At 39.0% G+C, this 15,705-nt stretch overlaps 1 pseudogene; it reads left to right on the top strand.

The window, feature by feature from the left end:
* Positions 1-3,180: 3,180 nt before the first annotated feature.
* On the top strand, positions 3,181-12,268 carry LOC127677933 (60S ribosomal protein L7-like; annotated as a pseudogene).
* The last annotated feature ends 3,437 nt before the right edge of the window (positions 12,269-15,705 follow it).

A 15,705-nucleotide genomic window follows, 5' to 3' on the forward strand; every position in this document is an offset into this window, starting at 1 on the left:
AAAATGCAATTCAAATATAGCCTTACCTTATATGAAAAAAAAAGTTTCTTCTCTGCATCAATACAAGAAGCTGGGATCTTAGATTTTTCAATATATTTTGTTTATGAAATTTCATTACAGGCCTTTGATTATGTTTTTTAACAGTTTTTTAAGTAAACGATTTTGAAAAGTTATTAAAATAGCTTAATTGGCTAAGACATCACTTTAAGCTTGCCACAGGAAGATTTAAACCTCTGTTTCCAAGGCAAATACAGATTAACTGGCAAAGGATAAATAATTTTACAGATGATGATAAAGGCTACTGTAATCAGCTGTTTATGATATGTGTTCACTGCCATTCCTTGGCAAAGGGAACGTTACTAAAGAAACACCTTTGTTCCTCTCCAAATAAAGTTTTTACATCCTTCAATAAAGATATTGATATGTTGGTAAAATGTTATAAAGATATTCTAAAAAAATGTTTTAAGAGCCTAATAAAATGTTTTTTCCTTGCTTCAAACAGCAATCAAATTAATTATTATTAATGGTTGACCTATTACATGACAAGCCTTTTTAGGCAAAATTAATAAATGCTATCCAAAAAATAAGTTGTTGCAATTTGCTTTATATTTCTATACATGCATCCCATGAAGGTTATATCAACTGTGGTAATAAAGTTTATATAATTAAATCACATGTTTATTCCTTTAAGTTTCTTCCTGCTGCAGCACAAATAACTGACTTGGGTGCTGTAGTGGCTATTTTTTAGATGTTAAAAATTAAGCTTTTACTCAAATCGAAATGGATCAAGGACCTCCACATAAAGCCAGACACTCTGAAGCTAATAGAATAGAAACTGGGGAAGACCCTTGAGGACATCGGTACAGGGAGAAAGTTTCTGAACAGAACACCAATAGTGTATGCTCTAAGATCACGAATTGACAAATGGGACCTCATAAAATTACAAAGTTTCTATAAGGCAAAGGACACCATCAAGAGGACAAATCGGCAACCAACAAATTGGGAAAAGATCTTCACCAACCCTACATCAGATAGAGGGCTAATATCCAATATATATAAAGAATTCAAGAAGTTAGACTCCAGAAAACCAAACAACCCTATTAAAAAGTGGGGTACAGAGTTAAACAAAGAATTCTCAACTGAAGAACTTCGGATGGCACAGAAGCATCTTAAAAAATGCTCAACTTCATTAGTCATTAGGGAAATGCAAATCAAAACAACCCTGAGATTTCACCTTACACCAGTCAGAATGGCTAAGATTAAAAATTCAGGAGACAGCAGGTGTTGGAGAGGATGTGGAGAAAGAGGAACACTCCTCCACTGCTGGTGGGGTTGCAAATTGGTACAACCACTCTGGAAATCAGTCTGGCGGTTCCTCCAAAAACTGGGCACCTCACTTCCAGAAGATCCTGCTATACCACTCCTGGGCATATACCCAGAGGATACCCCACCATGTAATAAGGATACATGCTCTACTATGTTCATAGCAGCCCTATTTATAATTGCCAGATGCTGGAAAGAACCCAGGTATCCCTCAACAGAAGAGTGGATGCAAAAAATGTGGTATATCTACACAATGGAGTACTATTCAGCCATTAGAAACAATGAATTCATGAAATTCTTAGGCAAATGGATGGAGCTAGAGAACATCATACTAAGTGAGGTAACCCTGACTCAAAAGGTGAATCATGGTATATACTCACTAAAAAGTGGATATTAACCTAAAAAACTGGAATACCTAAAACATAATCCACACATCAAATGAGGTACAAGAAGAAAGGAAGAGTGGCCTCCTGTTTTGGAAAGACTCAGTGAAGCAGTATTCGGCAAAACCAGAACGGGGAAGTGGGAAGGGGAGGGTGGGAGGACAGGGAGAGAGAAGGGGGCTTGCGGGACTTTCGGGGAGTGGGGGCTTAGAAAAGGGGAAGTCATTTGAAATGTAAATAAAAAATATATCGAATAAAAAATATATATATACTAGAGAAAAAAATCAAGCTTTTAATTATATATATATATATATATATATATATATATATATATATATATATATATATATATATCATGGTTTACAATTGCTTAAAATTATTCCCTTTTTAATACTGCTAATTCTTAATTTTTATAATTGTTTATGCAAATGTAATTCAAATTTAAAATGATATGTTCTTTAAATGACTGTCCTTTGGATATATAAGAGCTAATCCAAAGGCTGGAGCACATGGAGACAGCCATGGGTGTCTGGGAGCTGAACTCTTGTATTTTATGGTTGAAAACCTAGAGAGATGGGTCAGCCATTAAAGGCTACTCCTTCCTTCATGGACCATGGGAGCTCAGATCCCAAGGACCACATGGTGGCTCACAACCACCTATGATGAGATCTGATGCCCTCTTCTGGCATGTCTAAAGACAGCTGCAATATACTTATATATAATTAATCTTTTAAAAGGTGCCTGGACAAAGACCCCTTAAGGCAAGGCACATAAGACAGACTATACAAAAAGAATTGGCCATACAAAAGGCCAATATCTATCATCAAAAAGGTAATTATGAGGATTTGTTCTTAATGTCATCAATTTCTACCTCTACCACATAATGGTGTTAATTTTAGAAGACTTAATTATTACAGATAAGTGATCCTCATATTTCTAATTTAGAAAATTAAAATATGTGCATATAACTATGATTCGTTTTGGGGCATTCTAGTTGCAACTGCTCTAGCAAAATCAACTGGGAATGCTACGTTTATTTTCTAATAATTACATAGCTATTACCTATGTTATCATATATGCTTGGTGTTCCAACTTGGATTGGAACAAACAATGGAATTGGCCATTTAATGAATAAAGGTTATTCATCTAAGATGTCTTTGAAAATTTAATTTTTTGATATCCTCAAAGACGAGGTAATAACATTTTTTTTAAAAACAATATCTTCTTAAAAAGAAAAAATAGGAGAGATTGTATCCCTATGCATATCATTTAAATTATGCTTGTATATTTTTAAGAAAATTTTAAAATTTGGATGCCAAAGAACTCCTTGCTGAGTGTATATGGCATCCTATAACTAGGTATACTGGTGCCTAGATGAGATAAAAGAATTCATTTATTGATATATGACATGATCCTGACTTAATATTGGAGAAGAAGGCATGTCTATGTTTTTTCCACAAAATGCTACAAAAGCATGAACCAGCTGGTAAGTATAACTAATTCAAAGTATTCTCAAAGCTGCTTCTCCCATAGCTGAGAAGATAGGCTCCTTTGTTCACTAGCAGTTAATTTGCAAGCCAGGCCTTGTGCCTAAGTCATGAATTTGCAATCGAATTCAATACCTTGGGCCTTCCAGAAACAGCCCAAGAAGTTTTTTCCTTTTAATCTCTTCTTTTGTGTTTCAAGCAGGTATCTCTCAGATACATCAGTGCTTCCAGGACTTGAAGGGAGGCTGCTATGAAGACCAGCCAGCTCACATTTACAGGGCATTTACTGTACCAGTGGATCTCCAAAAATGGAGCTGCATAGAACTCGGATCTCTGCGTGTCTGTTAATTAAACAAACGTGGGCATCAGTTTTAAGGTGCAAGGCAAGGCACTGCAAGGGAAAAGGAAATGTCCTGCTTCTGAATTCCCTGAAAGCACACTTGACTGCATAGGGGTCAATGTTGAGAGACCATCCTTATAATAATAAGGCAGTCTATTTCCCCTCCTCTGAAGAGGACATCATTTAATATTTAAGGGGATCACGGTCACTGATTTCCCTCACTGATTAAAAGCCCACTGTCTTTAGTGGATATATTTATCCACTGTTTCTTTTAAAAAATTATAAATAAGGGGGAATTTGTCTCTCCCCCCCCCTTCCAGCTTTGAGCTGGGTTTTCCAGCCTCAGCTGGGATCATCAATTATCAGCCTGTGAAATTCCTGGCCTTTGTTCTTCAGAGAAGAATACAGCTGCTGCTCTCACCTGGAAGCCATGGGCATCCTCAGGAAAGCCTCACCTGGAAGCATTCAAGATCTGCTGGACTTGAAGTGCTCTGATCTCAGCAGGAGACCTGCTGAGATTGGAGCCAGCAAGTTTTAGGACCTCTCCTTGAAGTCTGGGAGGAGAGGTTACTTCCTAAGCTATACATTTACTAATATATATTAGTTTTAGTCTTGAATGGCATGATGTTGACTTGACTCATTTCTATTTTCACCATTTCTTCATCTATACCTAAGTTCTCTTCCAGAAAACAGTTTGCAGTAGCTGTTGGCAGCTACAGGATACAAGACTCCTTCATTGCTGCTGGGATTGTAAACTGATACAAACACTCTGCAAATTAGTCTGGTGTTTCTTCAGAAATTGGGCATAATGCTACCTGAGAACCCAGCTGTACCATTCCTGGGCATATACCCAAAAGATGCTCCAACATATCACAAACACACATGCCCCACTAGGTTCTTAGCAGCCTTATTTATAATAGCCAGAATTTGAAAACAACCTACATGTCCTGCAACATAGGAATGGATACAGAAAATGTGATAAAATTTGCAAAATGGCACACTACTCAGCCACTAAAAACAGTGACTTCATGAAATTCACAGGCAAATGGGTGTAACTTGAAAATAATTCTGAGTGACATAACCCAGTCACAAAAGGACACACATGGTATGTACTCATTGATAAATAGATGTTACAACTTACAGATTGAATTAAGGTCAAGAAGAAGGAGGACCATAAGTGTGGATGCTTCAGACATACTAAGAACAGGGAACAAAAGAACCAGGGTAGGTGGACTGGATTTGGGAGGAAGAGGGGAGGGGAATAGGAAAAAAAGGCAGCAGGATCAGGTGTGGGAGAAGATAGAGGAGATGTGCAGAGAGTCAGAAAATTGAACAGAGGTATATAGCAATGGGGGATGTGGGACTTGGGTTAGTCAATAGAAAGTCCCAGACACCAGAAAAGCAAGAAGCTCTCAGGACCCAACAGGCATGACATTAGATGAAATATCCAACAGTGGATTGAGAGAACCTGTAGAGACCATATCTAGTGGTTAGCAAAGCCTCAGGATGAGGGATAGGGCCATCCACCATTCTCAAAATGTTAACACAGAATTGCTCCTCTCTAAGTAAAATATAGGGTCTTAGAGTGGAGCAGAGTCTGAAGGAAAGGCCATTCAGAGACTGCCCCATCTGGAGATATATCATATATGCAGCCACCAAACTCAGACACTATTAACTGATGCCTAGAAGTGCTTGCTGACAGGAGCCTAATATGGCTGTGTCCTGAGATGCTGGGTCAGAGCCTTACAAATACAAATGGGGATGTCAGCAGCCACCTATCTCAGACTCAGCAGGGGACACTAATGGAGGAGTTGGGGAAGGATTGAAGGAGCTAAAAGAGTTTGCAACCCCATAGGAAGAACAATAATATCAACCAAACAGAGCCCCTCTGCCCAGAGCTCCCAGGGACTAAACCACCAACCAAAGAATACATATGAAAGGACCCATGTCTCCAGCTGCATATGTAGCAGAGGATGTACATATGCATCCTCTTTGGCATCAAAGGAATTGTAGGCCTCTGGTCCTGTGAAGGTTCTATGCCCCACCATACTGGAATGCTAGGGCAGTGAGACTTGAGTGGGCAGAAGGGTGTGGGAGCACACTAGTGCAAACAGGGGTAGGGGGGGTGGGAAGTGGGATATTTGGAGTAGAAACCAGGAAGGGAGCTAACATTTGAAATGTAAAGAAATAAAATAAACAATAAAAAAAATCAAAAAAGAAGACTAGGTGGTGGCACACGCCTGTAATCCCAGCACTCTGGGAGGCAGAGGCAGGCGGATTTCTGAGTTCAAGGCCAGCCTGGTCTACAAGAGTGAGTTCCAGGACAGCCAGGGCTACACAGAGAAACCCTGTCTCAAAAAAAAAAATCAAAAAAGAAATAGACTTCCACCAATACTCTTAAGATGAATATTTGTCACTTTTGTCTTTATTAAAGAATTTCTTTTATTTCCAAGCTGGACTTGAAGACCTAGCCAGTATGTATCTCCTATATACATACTTTATACATTATATATATATATACATATACTTTCATAATCGTGGGTCACAGACCTCACAGACCTAGTCCTAGGGATTTGACCTCCTGTCAACTGACCTTCATTCATATAAATTCATATAATGATGATCCTCACTAGAGGGGGTATTTGACTTACAGACACATACGAGTTGCTGGATGTAGAGAATGTCTTCAAACCTTTTAAATAAGAAGGATGATGAGTGGTTTCTATGTTTACATCACTTGCCTTTTGAGTGTGTTCCAGGATATAACCATCAGTCCTAGTACCTCTTTATTGACAAAATTTAAACATAATAGAAAAAACTCACGTGATTTATACTTTTTCCTATTTTTGGTCATTAGACTTGTCCTTCAGTAGTAACAAGGTCATTTATGTTGGTGCTTATAACAATATGAGGGAGACTAACAGATACAGGTCATGAAATATGCTCACTCTTCCCCATAAATTATATTATCAGAAGGCTGAATTTTTCAAGTTATATTTAATCATTTTTATAGTCCAGGTGTTATGCCCCTCCCAGTCCACCCTCCAACAAATCCTCATTCTACTCCTCTTCCCCTGTCTCCAAGAGGATGCCCCACCCCCCAGGACTTCCTGCTTCCTAGGGCAAAACATCATTTGGCATGCCTAATTTTCCTAAAGTTGAAGTTTCCACTTCAGTTGAATATTGTATTTTTAAAGCTATGTAAAGTATTATGTTCAAATTCTGATAGTGATTCCTGTCACATGGAGATTACTTTTAGCAATAGGGCTATTTTTACTATATCAGTCCTAGTGATCCAAAAGTATAAGAGGTCTTTCCATCTTCTGATAATTTCTTCAATTTGTTTCTTCAAAGATGACATTTTTAATGGACAAGGTGTTCACTTGCTTGGTTAGAGTTAAACTAAGGTATTTTTATATTGTTTCTATTGTGTGGATGTGTTCTTTCCCAGATTTCTTTCTCAAACTATTTAGATGGTAAACTGGCTGGTTTATGTGTCAACTTGATACAAGCTAGAGTCATCTGAGAAGAAGGAGCCTCAGATGAGAAAATGTGTCTATAAGATCCTGCTTTAGCACATTTTCTCAATCAGTGATCAGTGGAGAAGGCCCAGCCTATTGTGGGTGGCACCCTCCCTGGGCTGCTAGTTTTCAGTTTTTTAGAAAGCTGGATGAGCAAACCAAGGGAAGCAAGTCAATATGTAATGCTTCTCTGTTGCTTCTGCATCAGCTACTGCCTCGAGTGTTCTCTCTTGTTTGAGTTCCTGTCCTGACTCCCTTTGGTGATGAAAGCAATGTGGAAGTTTATGCTTTCTCCCCCAACTTGCGTTTTGGTCAATGTTTCTTTGCAGCAACAAAAACCCTAGCTAAAAACACATTGGCGTATACTTAGATTTTTCAAAATAACTTTAATAAGGATTCTAAAATGCTTTGATGCCCTTCTAGCCCACCATCTAAATATAGGAGAGAAATCGTGGTAAATAAGACAAGGGGATGTGGACCTGTTTAGAAGTAGTTCTCTGTGGTGATGGCAATCTCTGTTGTCAGAATGCTGGCAGTCCAGTTCAATCATTTCAGGATACCAAATACAAATCAGCATCAGTGGCAAGATCCAGCAGAAAAAGCCAGGCTTCCACCAAATTGGCATGAGTCACCAGGAGTGAACAGAACCAGTGTGCATGTCAGGAGTTCTCTTTTTGTGACTCTCTCAATGAAATGAAGATCAGCAAGACTTGAGACCAAGGAAACATGGAAAGCTAGCTATGCAAGCTCACCTTCACTGTCCATTGAATCCTATTTATACTCTCTCCAAGCATCATGTGCCCTTCCATGGGTCTTGTCTCAGCAAAATATCATGTGAGTCTGCCTCATCAGGATACCACATGACACTACATCACATGACACAACTATAAACTTCCACCTCACATGGTACATAAAGGAGGTATTACTAGGACAGATCTGGCCATGTCTTTGAGGGGATTGTGGAAAGGCGCTGGAACTGTGGGATAGAAATGCCATTGAGTGTTAAGAGCTTGGTAAAATGTTCTGTAGTAGCTTGGAAGATAAAAATGTTAACAGCAGTGCAGAAGATGAAGGCATGGATCTTGACATTTCCAAGGGATTCCGAGTCATTTAAAGACTATATCAGGGATGTTTGCTATTTTGATTTAATATCCTTGGATCTGGTTATCTTTAGCAAAAGAATCAAGTGAGATTAACAAAGGACTTGAACTACTAAAGCAAAACCTGTTGTGTTACTGGGTCATTTGATGCTAGTTACCTGGAGGTAAGAAATTAACATTGAGTAAGAAGAGACCAGCATCACTGAGGTGAAATCTTCTTGGAAGCATTATTTGAGATTATAGAGAAACTATGTTTTAGAGGCAACCAATGTTGTACTTCAGGTTGCCAGTCAAACATGGTAATATGTAACATTTACCCAGGTGGTACTAGTTTTAAAGGTATGAAGAGAGTCATAGAGAGTAGCTGACAAAGAGAGGTCATTTCAGCCTTGTTGGAAATTGAAGACTCAGAACTGAAAGGATCATAGAATGAAGTTAAGGCTTCACATCAGGAAGCGAGACTATGACAAGTGCACGTGTATATCCACTTGCATCAAGAACACCCACCAGTTTCAGAGATGACTGTATCATGGGATGATCATCAAGAATAGTAGCAGCCAGCTAGAGCCAATAAGACAAGACAAGATGTGTGAATGAAGGGCAGAGCTAGAGAAGGGACACAAGCTTTCTGGAGGACTCCAGAAGATCATAAGTCTATCTCAGTCACTGGACAGTGGAGTTTGATTTTGTTTTGACTTGATTGTGATTGTACCCTTATTTTTCCCTCTTAAAAAAAGAAAATATTGTTCTCCTTTTCCAGCTGGAACCATTGTAGGCTGTTCCAGAGACAAAAAAGAAGGTTGCTGCTGTGCCAGAAACTCTTAAGAAAAAGGTTCTTGGTGTGCCAGAAACCCTTAAGCCACAATTACGCTGATACCAAAGCCACACAAAGATCCAACAAAGAAAGAGAACTTCAGACCAATTTCCCTTATGAACATCGATGCAAAAATACTCAACAAAATTCTTGCCAACCGAATCCAAGAACACATCAAAACGATCATCCACCATGATCAAGTAGGCTTTATCCCGGGAATGCAGGGTTGGTTCAATATACGGAAATCCATCAATACAATCCACTACATAAACAAACTCAAAGAACAAAACCACATGGTCATTTCATTGGATGCTGAAAAAGCATTTGACAAAATTCAGCATCCCTTCATGCTTAAAGTCTTGGAGAGAACAGGAATTCAAGGCCCATACCTAAACATAGTAAAAGCAATATACAGCAAACCGGTAGCCAGCATCAAACTAAATGGAGAGAAACTTGAAGCAATCCCACTGAAATCAGGGACCAGACAAGGCTGCCCCCTTTCTCCTTATCTTTTCAATATTGTACTTGAGGTACTAGCTTGGGCAATTCGACAACATAAGGAGGTCAAAGGGATACAAATTGGAAAGGAGGAAGTCAAACTATCATTATTTGCAGACGACATGATCGTCTACCTAAGTGACCCAAAGAACTCCACTAGAGAGCTCCTACAGCTGATAAACAACTTCAGCAAAGTGGCAGGTTACAAAATCAACTCAAGCAAATCAGTGGCCTTCCTATACTCAAAGGATAAGCAGGCTGAGAAAGAAATTAGGGAAATGACCCCCTTCACAATAGCCACAAACAGTATAAAGTATCTTGGGGTGACTCTTACCAAACATGCGAAAGATCTGTATGGCAAGAACTTCAAGACTCTGAAGAAGGAAATGGAAGAAGACCTCAAAAAATGGGAAAACCTCCCATGCTCATGGATCGGTAGAATCAATATAGTTAAAATGGCCATTTTGCCTAAAGCACTATACAGATTCAATGCAATACCCATCAAAATCCCAACTCAATTCTTCACAGAGTTAGAAAGAGCAATTATCAAATTCATCTGGAACAACAAAAAACCCAGGATAGCTAAAACTATTCTCAGCAACAAAAGAAAATCTGGGGGAATCAGTATCCCTGACCTCAAGCAATACTACAGAGCAATAGTGTTAAAAACTGCATGGTATTGGTACAGTGACAGGCAGGAGGATCAATGGAACAGGATTGAAGATCCAGAAATGAACCCACACACCTATGGCCACTTGATCCTCGACAAAGAGGCTGAAAACATCCAATGGAAAAAAGATAGCCTTTTCAACAAATGGTGCTGGTTCAACTGGAGGTCAGCATGCAGAAGAATGCGAATTGATCCATCCTTGTCTCCTTGTACTAAGCTCAAATCCAAATGGATCAAGGACCTCCACATAAAGCCAGACACTCTGAAGCTAATAGAAAAGAAACTGGGGAAGACCCTTGAGGACATCGGTACAGGGAGAAAGTTTCTGAACAGAACACCAATAGCGTATGCTCTAAGAGCAAGAATTGACAAATGGGACCTCATAAGGTTACAGAGTTTCTGTAAGGCAAAGGACACCATCAAGAGGACAGATCGGCAACCAACAAATTGGGAAAAGATCTTCACCAATCCTACATCAGATAGAAGGCTAATATCCAATATATATAAAGAACTCAAGAAGTTAGACTCCAGAAAACCGAACAACCCTATTAAAAAATGGGGTACAGAGTTAAACAAAGAATTCTCACCTGAAGAACTTCGGATGGCGGAGAAGCATCTTAAAAAATGCTCCACTTCATTAGTCATTAGGGAAATGCAAATCAAAACAACCCTAAGATTTCATCTTACACCAGTCAGAATGGCTAAGATTAAAAATTCAGGAGACAGCAGGTGTTGGAGAGGGTGCGGAGAAAGAGGAACACTCCTCCACTGCTGGTGGGGTTGCAAATTGGTACAACCACTCTGGAAAGCAGTCTGGCGGTTCCTCCGAAAACTGGGCACCTCACTTCCAGAAGATCCTGCTATACCACTCCTGGGCATATACCCAGAGGATTCCCCACCATGTAATAAGGATACATGCTCTACTATGTTCATAGCAGCCCTATTTATAATTGCCAGATGCTGGAAAGAACCCAGGTATCCCTCAACAGAAGAGTGGATACAAAAAATGTGGTATATCTACACAATGGAGTACTATTCAGCCATTAGAAACAATGAATTCATGAAATTCTTAGGCAAATGGATGTAGCTAGAGAACATCATACTAAGTGAGGTAACCCAGACTCAAAAGGTGAATCATGGTATGCACTCACTAAGAAGTGGTTATTAACCTAGAAAACTGGAATACCCAAAACATAATCCACACATCAAATGAGATACAAGAAGAAAGCAGGAGTGGTCCCTGGTTCTGGAAAGACTCAGTGAAACAGTATTTGGCAAAACCAGAACGGGGAACTGGGAAGGGGTGGGAGGGAGGACAGGGGAAGAGAAGGGGGCTTACGGGACTTTCGGGGAGTGGGGGGGGGGCTAGAAAAGGGGAAATCATTTGAAACGTAAATAAATTATATCAAATAAAAAAAAAAATCAAAAAAAAAAAAAAAAAAAAAGGAAAAAAAAAAAAAAAAAAAGAAGAAGCAAAGGAATTTCTCAGAGTTGAAGGTGAAGCACATCAGGAAAAAGTTTGCCCTAGAAACACAGTGAAGGCAAGGAGGAAGTTCATCTATGAGAAGGCAAAACACGATCACAAGAAGTGCAGGCAGATATACCAGACTGAAATTTGGATGGCCAGGATGGCAAGGAAAGCTGGGAAATTCTATGTGCCAACAGAGCCATAATCGGTGTTTGTCATCAGAATCTGAGGTATCAGTGGAGTAAGTCCAAAAGCCCACAAGGTATTGCAGATCTGTCTTCAACAGATCTTCAATGGCACCTTTGTTAAGCTTAACACAGCTTCAACTAACATGCTAAGGATTATGGAACCATTTATTGCGTGGGGGAATACCCCAACCTGAAGTCAGTACAAGTGAGCCTATGACAAAAAATAGATTGCTTTGACTGATAATTCCTTGATTGTTTGATCTCTTGGTAAATTTTGCATCATTTCCATGGAGACTCTAATTCATGAAATCTATACAGTTGGGAAACACTTCAAGGAAGAAAATACCTTCCCGTGGCCCTTTAAATTACCTTCCCTATGAGGTGGAATGAAGAAAAAGACAACTCACTTTGTAGAAGGTGGAAATGCTGGCAAGAGAGAAGACCAGATAAACAGGCTTGCCAGACAGATTAGCTAAGGTATAGCCCATGATATTTTTATAATCTGATCAGTTAGTAAACAGTCACAGCTTGGCAAGTTGAATAAAAATAGAAAATATTTTAATGGAGCCCACAGTTAAGAGATTTTGAAATGTATAACACTATGAATATCACGAGCCTGGATACTATAAAAGGACTGACATTTTAATGTATTTGAATCTTTAAAATTGTGGAACTTATAAACTTACTTAGATCTTGAGGATGAATAAATAAACTATCTCTGGAAAGACCTAGATGCCAGGGACTCTAGAAGTTCCCAGAACCCAACAAGGAGAACATTACCTGAAATACCCAACAAAGGGGAGATAGAAACTGTAGGCATGACCACTGTTTGAGGGATGGGGCCACCCCACCTCAAAATTATTAGTACAGAATTCCACCTGTCAAAAGAAAATGCAGGGACAAAGAGTGGAGCAGAGACTGAAGGAAAGGGCATCCAGGATCGTCTCACCTAGGAATCCAACCTATCTGCAGACACCAAACCCAGACACTATTGCTGATGCCAAGAAGTGCTTACTGACAGGAGCCTGGTATAGCTGTTCACTGAGAGGCTATGCCAGAGCCTGAGCAACACAGATGCAGTTGTATATGGGCAATCAGACTGAGCATGGGGACCACAATAAAGAAGTTAGGGCAAGGACTGTAGGTGCTGAAGGGTTTTGCAACCCCATAAGAAGAACCACAATATCAAACAACCAGACACTCCAAAGCTCCCAGAGACTAAGCCACCAACCAAAGAGTATACATGGGAGGAACAATGGCTCCAGCTGGATGTGAATCAAAGGATTGCCTTATCAGGTATCATTGGAAGGGGAGCCGCTTGGTCCTGTGTAGGCTCGATGACCCATGGTAGCAGTATGGTAAGGTGCTGAGGCCCAAGTGGGTGTGCGGGTGGGGGATCACCCTCACAGAGGCAGGGGGAGGGGATTGGTAGTTTGTATAGGGGATCGTGGGAAGGGGGATAACACTTGAAATATAAATAAATAAAATAACCAATTGAAATAAAAGAAAGAAAGATAATCCAATCTACACTAGCTTTCTTCTTATGTCCATTTGCTTGGAAAGTCTGACATTCTTGTATCTTTCGGTCACATTTTAAATCAAAGTTATGGTTTGCTTATATTTTGCAGCAGAGGATGGGTCATGGTTATTTTAATCTATATGTTAGCCTTTGGTTTTTTTCCTCCTTGGGAAATTGGTAGCACTTATGATCAGAGTTAGATCAGATCAATGGTGCATGATTTTTCTGTCTTGGGACCATTATTATTATTTTTTTTTTGAAATTTTTTTTCTTAGGAACGACAGCATTTAATTGTGGCTGGCTTACTGGATCTGAGGTTTAGTTCATTATCATCATGGTGGGAAGAATGGCAGTATCCAGGAGGTGTGGCACTGAAGGCAAACAGAAGACTGACTTCCAGGTACATAGGAGGAGTTTCTCAAAGCTAGCCCCCACAGTTACACACTTCCTCCAACAAGGGCACACCCATTCCAACAAGGACAACATTTAATTGGGGCTGGCTTACTGGTTCTGAGGTTCAGTTCTTTATCATCATAGTAGGAAGCAGTGCACTATCCAGGCAGGCATGGTGTTGGAGGAACTATGTATTCTGCATCTTGTTCTGAAGGCAAACAGGAGAAGACTGACTTCTTAAAGCTCACCCCTTACCTCCTAATAGTGCCATTCCCTGGTCCAAGTGTATTTATTTATTTTTTCAGCTTTATTTTATTTCATTCGATATATTTTTTATTTATATTTCAATTGATTTCCCCTTTTCTGGTCCCCGACTCCCCAAAAGTCACATAAGCCCCCTTCCCTCCCCCTATTCTCCCACCCACCCCTTCCCACTTCCCTGTTCTGGTTTTGCCCTATACTGCTACACTGACTCTTTCCAGAACAAGGGGCCACTCCTCCATTCTTCTTGCACCTCATTTGATGTGTGGATTATGTTTTGGGTATTCCAGTTTTCCAGACTAATATCCACTTATTAGTGAGTGCATAACATGACTGATCTTTTGAGACTGGGTTACCTCACTTAGTATGATGTTCTCTAGCTCCATCCATTTGCCTAAGAATTTCATGAATTCATTGTTTCTAATGGCTGAATAATACTCTATTGTGTATATATACCACATTTTTTTGCATTCATTCTTCTGTTGAGGGATACCTGGGTTCTTTCCAGCTTCTGGCTATTATAAAAGGGCTGCTATGAACATAGTGGAGCATATACCCTTATTACCTGCTGGGGAATCCTCTGGGTATATGCCTAGGAGTGGTATAGCAGGGTCCTCCGGAAATGTCTGCCCAATTTTCTTAGGTCTTGGGACCATTCTGATTCCTGAGTCCAACAATGTGCTGTTAAGCTGAAAGATAGGCTCTGGGTTTCTGTAATTAATGTTCAGATTAGGGCCTATGTAGTTCTAGAATTTAGTGGTTGGTGGGGGATCTGAAAGGCAAGCAGGCAGGTAGACATTTTCAATTCAGCTTTTTGTATACTTTGCATGTGTAAAGATATACTTTTATCATATCTTTCCCATCTTCTCTAGGTAGTTCTTTTTGTGGCAAGTCATTCTTAACAATGCTCAAGATTTTAATGTTTATCTCAACAATAGTATATAAGTTGATCTCTCATACTGAGTTACATAGTAACTAATAGTTTAACCCGGGTTAAATGTTAAACTCTTCCTTTATATGATATATAAAATATATATCATATACATTTATAAATATAAATAATATATATATATATATATATATATATATATATATATATATATATATATATATATAAAACCTTATATAAAAATAAACTTTATGGTACTTACCTTTCTATATCAAGAGTATTCCTTTCATATAATATCAAGATTTATCTATATTTCTATCTATGAGAAATGTACTTATGTATAATAATTTATATGGTATAAGCCATCACATTATGTATATTCTAATTTGACAGAGTTTATCACTGGTTTAAGTTTATGAGATCTCTGGTTCTATAGTCCAGTTGAAATGAGTACATACTGCCTTCTGTGTTTATTGTTGAATTCTGGAAAAATAGGATGTAAATGATATTAATTCAATGGAATCATCCATATGCTGTGCACTGAAGAAATGTCTCTTTCTAATTCCACATATAACCTCCATCAGCAACTGACCTGTGCAAGAAATATGCTAGTCAGTATAAAATGAAGAATGTATAAAAACTATATTTTCAGTATGTCCTAAGTTCAGTTTTCCACCAATGTATTGGTTATAGCCCATGAATCACTAAACATTTGCACATCTGTCCATATCTAATTTCATGTCAAATATATTTGTAAACCCTGAAGTTCTATATAAGTTTCCTCATTTATATCTTTCATGGATATCCTAAAAATAGGTTTTTAATGCAATAGGTGCATACTTCTAGATGGA

Source organism: Apodemus sylvaticus, chromosome 2 (genome assembly GCF_947179515.1).
Source record: "Apodemus sylvaticus chromosome 2, mApoSyl1.1, whole genome shotgun sequence".
In the NCBI taxonomy this organism is placed as follows: domain Eukaryota; kingdom Metazoa; phylum Chordata; class Mammalia; order Rodentia; family Muridae; genus Apodemus; species Apodemus sylvaticus.